Source organism: Siphateles boraxobius, unplaced genomic scaffold, assembly GCF_051911475.1.
Source record: "Siphateles boraxobius isolate OS27281-9 unplaced genomic scaffold, OSU_SipBor_1 16, whole genome shotgun sequence".
Classification (NCBI taxonomy): domain Eukaryota; kingdom Metazoa; phylum Chordata; class Actinopteri; order Cypriniformes; family Leuciscidae; genus Siphateles; species Siphateles boraxobius.
The window spans coordinates 7,037,843-7,050,114 of record NW_027508766.1 but is presented as its reverse complement, the minus strand read 5'-3'; the positions used below and the strand labels follow the sequence as shown (position 1 = coordinate 7,050,114).

Here is a 12,272-nt window from a genome sequence, read left to right as displayed (position 1 = left end):
GTAAATTACTTTTTTTAGGGGTGTGACGATAATCTTATCAGAGAACCAGAGGTGGAAAGTAACGAATTACATTTACTCGCGTTACGTAATTGAGTAGTTTTTTTGTGTACTTCTACTTTTTAAAGTAGTTTTTAAAATCTGTACTTTTACTTTTACTTAAGTACGTTTTCTTTGAAGTATTGTACTTCGCTACATTTGAAATCATATCCGTTACTGAGTAAAAAAATAATAATACAAGGGGGAAAAAAAAAAAATCACACACTCCGGAAACTACTGAATTGATTGAAGGGCGGGAGAACAAACGCGCAAAAAAGGTGACGGCCAGCTGAAGCTGAAAGCTAAGCACAAAGCGAATTATGGCCAGTATGAAAAGTAGAAAAAAAGCGTTGTTGTCCTCGAGGATAGATATCCAATTTGCAAAAAATGTGGACGCAAAGTGGCTGCAAAAAGAGGATATAGGACACCATCCCTCCTGCAGATAAAGGTATGTCCCGGTTTACGTGATGCAAAGGGAATCCCGGAATCCAGTCATGAAAATGGAATTCACTTAATGCAGATGTCACGTAAAACATGCAAAATAATGGATGGATGAATACATGGAAAGTAGAACTGTGCAATAAATCCAATCGCGACATGGTCTGTGGATATTTAAGCTAAGCACAAAAATACTGCAAGTAAATATATAACCCTATTTGTTCTGCTGAGCTGCGTTTGTCTACTACATACTGAAGTACTCGTGACGTTCATGGTGTTTTCAGCGTCTCACAAACAATTTGAGGATATGAATACATGAACATTTCCAGAGCTGCTCTGAGAGAACGCCTAATGAGCATTTTCATAATTTTATTTGAGAAAATCCATTGTAAAATACACTTTTAACAGGTCTTCACAACCCGTCAAAATAAAAGTTCGGTTTTACTAGGAGAAATTATGACAGAAATATATTACTATTGTACTATAGTAATATAAATATATTACTTCTCAAAATAATAATAATAACAACAACAATAATAATACATTTTATTTGAACATTATTTAAAGGAATATTTTTTTTGTCCATGGTTTAATTTAGTAAATCTGTTTTTGCAGCGCTTCCCCAAAAAATAAAAGGACACACGTTTAAATTTACATTTGATTACCACAGTTTTTGATAATATATTTGGATTAAATCATAAAAAGTAGGGGTGTAAGGATACACAAAACTGACGGTTCGGTTTTCACACGGTTTTGACGTCTCGGTTCGGTTCGGTTTAGAAAGCTAAAAAAAAAAATAAACAGTGGTTTAATGAAAAAATGGTGTCTTTGTCTTTAAATTAATTCAATTACAATTAAACGTTTTGCAAGGATTAAAAATCTGCTAATGCTGTATAGGGAGCCGCACATTACTATAACATTAAAGGTTAACAACAGAGCCTAAATTTAGATGCTATTTATTTTTTAGATATAATAATCAACACCCAACAAATTGTATGAAAACATGTAAACTGAACATAAGGCAGTTTTTGCATTAACTTTACTCTAATTTGTTATTGAAATTAAATAATTTACACAGTTGCTGTCATTTTCATTAAAGATATTTTAAACGTACTTTAAATAATAAAGATATAATTAACAGGTTAAGTAAAATATAATATATAGGATAATATTGTGCATTTATTTACTGCAAGAGTTAATTTCTCTAGGAACCAACAAGTTGTGGACACTTAATCACTAGCCTGCTGAGGTAAATATAATGCTAGTGACAAGCTATGCAGTTTTATTGACGTCTATGCGCTGATGAAACACTGATTGAGCGATTACACGAGTTATGATGCCTTTCAGTAAGTATACTGTATTTTTCAACATACCTTCAGGTGTCCATTCATGTTTATTCTGTAACTGAGGAAGAGATGATCGCGTTTACTCGCGTTTACTCCGCGCTGCCGCTACTGTTACAATCCGTGGTGACAGATAGTTTTAAACTGTGGGTACAGTTTGTCAATTTACATCCATGTGGACAGATTGGTAAACTGTGCCTAGTTTTGTAAAACTGTGCACACGGTAGTTTATTTTTCTTCTGTAATGAAGCTTGGCTGTCCATCTAGTGAAAAATGTTGGTACTGCGGCCAAATAAAATCTTACTGAAAGCTCATTTTTTGAGATATCAACCTAAAATTTGGAACACAACTTCTTCAGATTTTTGGCTTACATTTTCTGGCAATTTTAGAGTAAAATATATTTTGTAATATATATATTTTATATAAAATATAAATAATTATATTTTTACATTGTTCATTTTCATAAACTCAAACTTGTATAACTTTTTTTCTGTTTCACTTTCATAACTTCATAATACTTCACTTCAACATTAATCTGGCAAATGTCTTCTTTAAAACAAGACCAACCATAGGTCTATATTCCAAAGCATTCTTGAATTACAACCATTTAAGTTTGAATAGTGATTTTCATGTCTATGCGAAAAAAGGGGGAGTGACAGTTAAAGGGTTAAACAATATTAAACTATAATATCTATATCTATAATATCTAAAATATAATTTATATATAAAAACTCTCCTACAGTCCAGTCACCATCACTCGCGACGGTCGCGACTCGCACGTATTTTCATTTAAACGTCACTCACTGACGTTTTCCTAACCAGAAAAAAAAACGATTGCCCTGCTCTGCCTCTGATTGGCTAGTACTCATTGCCATCTGGGTCAGAGCCAATTAGAAGCAGGATGTGGGTGGGAAAAAACTCTGTGTATAGGGAAAGGGGAGAGACAGAGGGAACAGGCAAGACAAACTCCTACGTTTAAATAACATATAGAAAATATCTGCTTGACAACGAGCTGAGAACAAGCCCAAATAAGCAACTACACTTTAGAAACAAGCCCAAAAAAAACGCGACCCGCGACCACCAATATTTGTAAGCGACTTTACAGAAAAACAAGCCCAAAGTCGCTTATAATAAGCGGACTTGGCAACACTGATTCCAGGTCCAATCAATGAGCCGGGCTGGGCGGGGCCGGGGTAGCTTGCAGGGCAGGGCGTGTTCGGTAGAAGAAACATTAATAAAAAGAAACATTAATTTTCTGAATAAAATACATTTCATAGGACAATATTATTCTTAAACATTTTAATAAATTATTAATGTTAAAAATAAGTTGTTAATCTAATTCATTATTAATTAACAAATTTAATTGATTAGACATGTTTAATTGAAATTTTAATAAACAAACAAATTATTTCAAGTTTGTTATAATAAAAGCATTTGTTCAACCAAAAAAAAAAATCCTGTTTTCATTAATTTAACTGTCATTTTAACTGATGATAATAATAATAATACCCATAATTTAATAATACAGTTTATTTATTTAACAATTTATTAATACTGTAAACCGTGATATTTTCTGAGACGTTACCATACTGTGAAAATCTTATACCATTACAACCCTACACGGGAGGGTCCCCCACCCCACCCCCGCTGTTAAAAAAGTAACTCAGTAACTTTTACTCTGAGTCAATTTTAAATAAGCTACTTTTTACTTTTACTTGAGTAGATTTTTAGACCGGTACTTTTACTTGTACTTAAGTAAAATTTCATTGAAGTATTAGTACTTTTACTTGAGTAGAATATTTTATTACTCTTTCCACCTCTGCAGAGAACTATAGCCTTTAAAATGACTTAAATGCATATAACAATGAAGCAATAATAATTGGTTAAAATAAAGTATCAACAGCAAGTAATAATTTGGCTTTGAACAACACTGTTGAAATAAATAATGCAATAAATGCTATAAAAAAATCAACTTATGTACATTACATATTATAACAAATGCCTGCATAGGGTGTCAACGACCTGTTGATTGTTGTTGTTGCAGCATTACCAAATCCATTCCGATGTTAACTTAATCTTTAATGCTTGGCCACTTCTTTACAATAGAAATGCCACAGCCACTGTAATTTCTTTAACAAGAATATGTGGACATTCTAAAAATGCAATCTCAGAGCGAGGGTTTAAACTTCTATTTTAAACTTTTAAATCGTGATGAACAACAATTCACATTTTTAGAAACATTGATGTTCATTTACTGTGAACAGAGCTGCTCTGAGATGCTAGAAGTGATGCGTAACCTGCACGCATGTAAATTATTAAAGTGTCGTGCTTCACTCTGAAACCTGCTGTGCATTTATTTAATTGTATATAAAATTCAACCCGCCAAAGTAGCTAGTGGGAATAACTGTGATAGATGCCACTGCTGAATTCCACCTGCGGGTGTTAAATGCATAGTTCACCTAAAAATGAAAGTTCTGTCATTAATTACTTACCCTCATGACTTGCGCTCATCTTTGGAACACAAATGAAGATCTTTTTGATGAAATCTGAGAGCTTTCTGACCCCACATAGACTCCAATGCCAGTGGCAGCCCGTTAAGGGAGGCACAGCCTACCCATGATTTTGACATGAAAATGGGAGAAGTTTCTTTGTTATTTCCCCGGTGTAACACCAATCGAATGAAATCGAAAGGACCACTTTTCTTTCGCCACGTACGTGTCGAATCTGCCGATGTAATTTCAACTGCTAAGGGATAGAGAAGGGGAGGGGGAGGCAAATCTATAGCCGGGCTCTTGGGCCTCAGTTGGTAAAAAAATAGCCAATCACCATCGAGTGTTTCACTTTCAGCGCTTAGGAGTGTTGAGGAAAATTACATAGCAGGGGAGGATATCCTCCCTTAGTATATCAACTAATCATCGAAGAGACAAGAAATGACTTGATATTAGTTTGAAGTGCTGTGCTGATAAATAATATACCACCAAGTACATTAATTATGGAGATTAGCAATATTGAATATTTGATTGCCAACAAATTTAAAATTAAAAACAAAGGAAGACTCCATGATTTAGATGGATATAAAGGCTACAGCAGTCAGCTTCACTAAACGGCCCAACATGCTCTTTTAACACGGACATTTAAGAAGGGATGGATGTTTGCTTCAATAGGCTAGGTGAGTGAAATTATATTTGTATTATATATTGATGTATAAGTGTAATTTTCTGTTTAAAAGTGATCAAAAAGCCATTAAAAGCAGTCAGGCAAATAATAATAATAATAATAATAATCATTGTCATCATCATCCTTGGCAGGGGATCCCCAGACATTACAATTTAGTGTGCCTCTTTTTTTAAATCCACGAACCGCGCCTATCCAACGCAACTACCACTTTGAGTCTTTAAAAAGTTCATAAAGAGATCGTAATTAAAACTTATCCACATGAATTGACTGATTTAGTCAAAATTTTCTGAAGAGACATGATCGCTAATGAACAGATTGAATTGAGGCTTTTATTCACAAAACTTTCATCAACTCACATCATTTGTGGTAAATGGAAGCTCAAGCATATTCGCTCAATGTGCAAGAACCAATGAAGTTCATTGTGTTACGCAGCTTTGCAAGAGGTTTGTTCTTGAGCGTCAAGCAGGTTCGGTTGAGCTTCTGTTTATGTTTGCTGATCAATGTTGAATAAAAAACTAAAGTAAATCGGTTCTTCATATAAAGCGATCGAGTCTCTTCAGAAAATTTAGACTAAACCGATCAAATATGGATTAGTTTTACTAATTTTAGATCTCTTTATAAACTTTTTGAAGCATCAGAATGGGAGTTACATAGCTGTCAATGGAGGGACAGAAAGCTCTCAGATTACAATAAAATTATCTTCATTTGTTTTCCGAAGATGAACGAAAGCCTTACAGATTGGGTGTGGAATTAATGACAGAATTTTTCATTTTTGGGTGAATTACTAACGACAAGCTTTGTTGACAGCCAATCTGATTCCATTCTGCTTTAGAGAGCATGAGCATTTAAAGTGGCAGACAGCATACCTGCAGCATGTGCTTACAATAAACAGAACAATAATGTGTATTGGTGTGGACTCTAATATATTTATCATTATAGTTATCGTTCTTGGGTTAAATGGGCCTTTAGTCTCCTCCTTTGTTTGTGTCTGTTTCTGCTTTGGTGGGAGAATTACACACTGTTTTCAGTTATGACAGTCAGCATTTAGACCTCCCATTACCATTGTACCGTTGTTCCTATCCCGAAAATAATAAATATCCAATTATCTAGTGTACACAATGACTGTTCTCTCATTGTGTATATTAGATGCAATATGCACTTTCAGAAGTACCATATAAGGTAAGAAACAAGAAGTAAGCTGATTATGATGACTAAACTTCTGAACCACCAGATTGAACCATTGCACTCATTGGCCAGATTGATTACTTTGTTGTAACTTGTTAGCTGATTGTCAACACATGTTCATATTTCCATGTCATATTCTCAAATTCCCAGTCATGTTCTGATCCATGGTACGAGTCATATGGAAAGCGAAAAAATTCCAAGCCAAAAGTCTCAACTATCATTACCAATCTGCAATATGACATTTGAAGCCATTTATTCATCATCCATCTTAAAGATTATCGATCATATTTCACTGACATGTGATCCTTTTTTATTTGTATAGTTATAAATCATATGACAGGAATTATTTTGTGCACTGTGTACACACTAAATATAGTTGTGTATAAACACTATACACAAAATATAATATATTCCACACTGCATCAGAATGCTGTTGACCTGGGGTGTGTTTCCCAAAGCCAACTATGGTCACAAGTATCATCATCACCCACACAATTCAAAAGAAAAGGCGACCAAAGTTGGCTTATGATGCTTTTGTGAAACACACTCCTGCTTGGTTTCTCCATTTGATCGCTTCATGATAGCTATACGGATCATGAAAATACCAAGTCTTAATGCTTCTCTTACATGAACCCACCAGCTAACAACCTTTAGTGTTACATCACTGAAGTGTAAAGTGTGTCCTGGAAAAAATTAACAGCAGTGTGTAGTCTAAAATAAAAGACTGTAATGGTGCATCTAGAGAGAATGGTGAGACTTAGAGCAGGGGAGTGTCTGTGGGTTGTGGTACAGTTGTTGTTTTTGGGTTAAGCTGGACAGCATCTGGCACCCCGCCCGACAGCAATGCATGGCTCATTCAGAGGGGAGACCACAGGACTGAACCAACCCACCCCCTCTAGATCAAATTCTCATCTGTGGGATTACATCTCTACATCTCATGTTGCACCGTTAAGCCCAATTTATACTTCTGCGTCGTAGCTACGTCGTAGGCTGTATATTCTATGCAGACGCAAGCGCTGTGATTGGTCTACTAGAACCCCTCCCTCAGGTTTCACATGCTCCCTCTGCATGTGTAATTGCGTGTCAACGCGGACAACGACGCAGAAGTATAAATCAGCCTTTAAAGGACAATTCCGGCCAAAAATGAACCTAGGGCTAAATAACACATGGGTAACGAGTCGACAGTACACTTCGCATATAGGCAGGAGCCATCTTTGGAAAACAGTATCGACCAGTCGAACCACGAATGCCGTGCTACGTCCTGGTCGATAGTCACAGTTCAGCTCACGTAGCGGCGTTCATGGTTCAACTGGTCGAGACTGTTTTCCAAAGATGGCTCCTGCCTATACAGGCCTACGCAAAGTGTACTGTCTTTATAAAGTATCTTCTTATTAAACTGTCTGTACACTTAAAAAGTTCTCAATGCTTCGGTTTGCAGGCAGAGACCCTAATTATGCTACCGTGTTAGTGTGGGGCTATTTTGAGCCTTGTTAGTGGTATTAACTAGCAATTTAAATTTTTACTTATTCAATGCCCCATTAACTAGCGTTATAAGCTAATCTGTGGTTAAACTAAAACTAACGTTAAAACTGGGTACATTCGATTATCATAAAAACGCATCCCAGAGAACGCTCGACCCATGTGTTATGTAGCCCTAGGTTCATTTTTGGCCGGAATTGTCCTTTAAGTAAAGAGTAAGGAACGATGGCCAGTTTCATAGAAAGAAAATTGGTTTTGTATGGTTGATATTAGGTGCTTTACATATATTTTGCTTGAGTGTTTATCTATTTAATGAAGCTAACGAGTTGTTAAGGATGGTTGAAGTTCAGAGATGAATGGATCCTTGCTGGTATGAAATTTAAATATTTATCTCCTTCTTGTGGTGCATGGGTCTGGGTTAGGGCTGAATGATTATGGAAAATAATCTAATTGCGATTTTTTTAACCAATATTGCGTTTGCGATTTAATATGCGATTACTTTAATTTCTTTACCTTCTGTAATTAGTCGACAAAGACAAGCAATAAATCATTGTACAGTAGGGATGGGAATCTTTAGGCAGCTCATGATCCGAACTAATTTTTTTCTTATTAATTAATCTAAATAATACTTAAAAATATGTATTTATTTACATGTGTAAATATACATACATTATATATATATATATATATATATATATATATATATATTTTTTTTTTATTAAACCAATTACATGTTAAGAATTTTAAATGGACTATAAACTAATATAGCTTCAACATATAAAAGCTAGTAAATAAAGAGGAACAAAAAAAAAAACATTACAAGCAATAAACAAGGAGTGCTTTCAGTATTTAAAAGTAGGCTGTCTGAACGTTTTCCATTCAAGACCTGGAGTGATTTTCCGCCTATACGATAAGCTGCATTCACACTAATGCACATATCTCTTTTTAAATTGTAAATGTAGTTTGTCCTATTGGTTTAAGATATAACTGACCGTGTTTACATTAATTTCGCGTCAAAAGCATTTTGAGATGCAAGTACATTTACCCAATGAGTCGCTCACAGCCGCATGCACGAGCGCTCTTCACAAAGCGCGCGTAAGTATTTTAAAATGAAAGCAGCTTTCTCAGTGATTTTCATAATTTTAATATATAAGCCAACTGCATTCCAAAAGACATAATGCGTTTGGAGCATTTGTAAGGAAAATTCCGGCGGCCAAGACCGCGCACTGCAAGAGTAACATCAAAGCGGCAAAACCTGTGCAATGAAGCCCGCGACTGTCCTTGTAATTCGCTTTTGGTCTTTAAATTCTGTCTTTTTGGTCTTTAAACCCAAGACTGCCTAAAAATGCTGAGAGGTCTGTTGATTATGAAGTGCTTGCTCCGCTGCCCAGGTCAGATTTCAAGCCTTCTGCACTCTGTTTTACTCTTTTAATGTTCGGTCACTCTTATTGAAGACCAAAACATTGATTTTATGTCTATAACTGAGACTTGGCAGAAGCCTAACGACTTTTTTCATTTAAATCAAACAACACCAGCTGGATGCCTATATATGCAAACCTCGCTGCTCTGGTAAAGGGGGTGGTCTTGCACTTATTTATCGTGACAGCTATAAAGTCTGTCCGATTTCTATATTGGAGCCATCATCTTTTGAAATCGTGGCCGTACAACTTAAAGGTTCAGTTCCCACTATTGTTGTCACAATTTATAGACCCCCAAAGGCATCTGCTTTGAACACATTTATTACTGAATTTTCTACCATTTTAACACATCTGTGTACCCTGTCTCCGAACATCATGTTGATGGGAGATTTTAACATTCATTTTGGCAATACTACTAACAATCAATATAATGATTTTAAATCAATTCTGGATAGTGCTGACTTTGTGCAATTTGTTAATTTTCCAACACATAACAAGGGACATATTTTAGATCTTATGCTGTTCAGGTGTCAAGCCTTTTAACTTTACTTCTACTGAATCTTCTATCTCAGATCATAAGCCAATATTATTTAATATTTCTCTTCCATTGGCAAAAGTTAAGCCACAGCGCTCTGTTTCATTTCGTAATATTAAGAATATTGATCTTAATGTTCTGGATGGAATGATTGATCACTCTGTAAACAGATGCTGTTTTAATCATCCTACATCTGACTTGGTAAATTTTTATAACAACAGTTTTTCTCAAATACTTGACTATGTGGCTCCTGCGAAAACTTGTATTGTATCTTTTGTCAACTCTTCTCCTTGGTATACTTCTGAACCCCACACTAAAAGGCTGGAGAGACTATGCAAACAAACTGGTCTTGAAGTTCACAAACAGATGTATTCTGAGCATCTGGTTTCGTACAAGGCTGATTTGGGAAGAGCAAAATCATCTTTTTATGCAAATATCATTGCCAATGGACAAAGTAATACAAGGACTTTATTCATTACTATTAACAAACTGTTGAAACCTCACAATACTGTTTCACTTTCTCCCTATCAATGTGAATCTGTTAAAAAAAATTAGATCTAAGATTGACAGTATACATCAAGAACTACTTAATTCTGACTTAATGTCTAGTGATTATCAAAATGGACATAATAATCATATCTGTTGGTCTGCAAGTACTTTCTCTAATTTTGAGCTGCCTTTAGTTGATTCCATTACTAAGCTGATCATAAAGTCTAAGGGCCCCTTCACACCTACCTTGTTTGATCTGGATTTTCGGACTTTTCAGTTTGGTCCGAATCAAAATTACAGGTGTGAAACCTACCCCGTACCACGGTCCGGACCAAACAGTGGAAATTTGGTCCGACCAAAAGAGGTAGTCTCGGTCCGGATCAAACTGAACAAAGGTTTGGTTCGTTTCTAGTGTGAAAGCATTTCTGTATGGTTCGGACTTTCAGACCTTTTACAGGAAGTTCCGGTGGTTCCCGCATAGCCGAAAAAACAGAAGGTGGGAGGAAAAATGAGCCGTGGTAGCACATGGGGAGAGGAGGAGACGAGGATTTTAATTAAAGTATCAAGGTCTGATGATATGTTCGCACGACGAGGACGTTCATTTGGCGAATTTGAACTAGCCTTGTGTATAGTTGGTGCTGCAGGTAATTATGCCATAAAAATAACAATACAGTTGCAACGATATGTGTCTGTTCATTCATGTTGTCAAAGTTACCCGCCGAATTGACAACGCGCTGACGTCAGACGCACATCCATTTACAAACCAATCCATGTCAAGATGCAACCCACATAGATGATGACGACAGGACGCAAGTATGTCACGTAAAGTTCTTTAGTGCACTCGCATAATTGCAGTGTGAAACCAAACCAAAACTTTCTGAAAGTATAAAATGTATCAAAATGTGAACTTTGGTTCGGACCTTGGTGCGGACTTTCAGGTGTGAAAACGCCCTTAAATACTTGAAAGAATAGTAGCAACTCAACTTGAATCACATCTGCAAGACAATGACATTTATGAGCTTTTCAGTCGGGTTTTAGATCCAAACATAGTACAGAAACAGATCTTAAGGTTACAAATGATCTTCTCTTGGCTGCTGATTCTGGTTTCCTGTCTATTCTTATTCTTTTAGATATTAGTGCTGCCTTTAATATTATTAGTCAGTCCTTCCAGAAAAACGCAGAGCTTTTTTGTGATTGTTGCGGGCAAAAATCCTTTATTATGCGGCCCGTTTTCTTTAAAAATGCGATGGAATATGCGGGATATTTATCCAATTTTACGCTATGAAATTGCGGGAACTTGCAAAAATTGCGGGAACTTGCAAAAACTGTGGTTTGATGAAAAAGAGAAAAAAAGTGATTCTCCCAACACCCTGTTCTCACTAGACTACTACCTTAATGTAAAGAGTCATTTCTTATTACTTTCTTTGATAAGCAAGCATACTACATCATAGAAAGTGCTGGGAATATTTAATTTCTCATCTTGATTTATTTCAGACTGTAACGAGTGTAAATAAGGTGTGGCCCCTTTAAGAGCTGCGCGCTCCCTATTGAACTGTCTGCAGTGTTATATTGTTGGTGCGCCTCGAACACCCCAATGTGTGCGGGTAATTTCTGTTTTATGCTACTTCTTATCTTATTTTGTTTATTAAGTAACGATGTGACGGTAGAACGTGTGACAGACAGTTATACGAGTTCGATTTGGGAATAAAGAGCGAGTTGTGAGATGCCAATCGCCTCCGTGAGTCTGTCTGGCCTCTGCAATAACTTCAGCTGTGAGCTATCCCGTCGCGTAATTGCGTCACTTCATAACGTTCCCATGGAAACAGGTGGAAATGGCTGCTCTTGTGTGAAGCAAACGCAACATTTTTCAACTTTCTGCTAAGATGTATGTGACTTTTTTGCAACGAAAATGCGAGGATTATGAAATCATGCAAGCCCCGCATATTTTGAACGGAAATCGGCAATTTATGCGGCGAAAGTGCGGCGTATTTGAAAAAATGCGGGTCCCGCATTAATATGCGGACTTTGGCTGATTATGCATTGAATTCAGCGATCGCATAATCACGTTTTTCTGGAGGGACTGATTAGTCATTCAGTATAATTGGAGGGATTGGCTTGCATTGGAGTAGCTAATAATGTGCTACTTTGGTTTTCATCGTATTTATGTGCAGG

At 36.2% G+C, this 12,272-nt stretch overlaps 1 protein-coding gene across 1 annotated transcript in view; it reads left to right on the top strand.

The window, feature by feature from the left end:
• Positions 1-12,272, top strand: part of pdzd2 (PDZ domain containing 2) — a 112,585-nt gene that overhangs the window by 1,111 nt on the left and 99,202 nt on the right. The gene's annotated exons all lie outside the window — the stretch shown is intronic.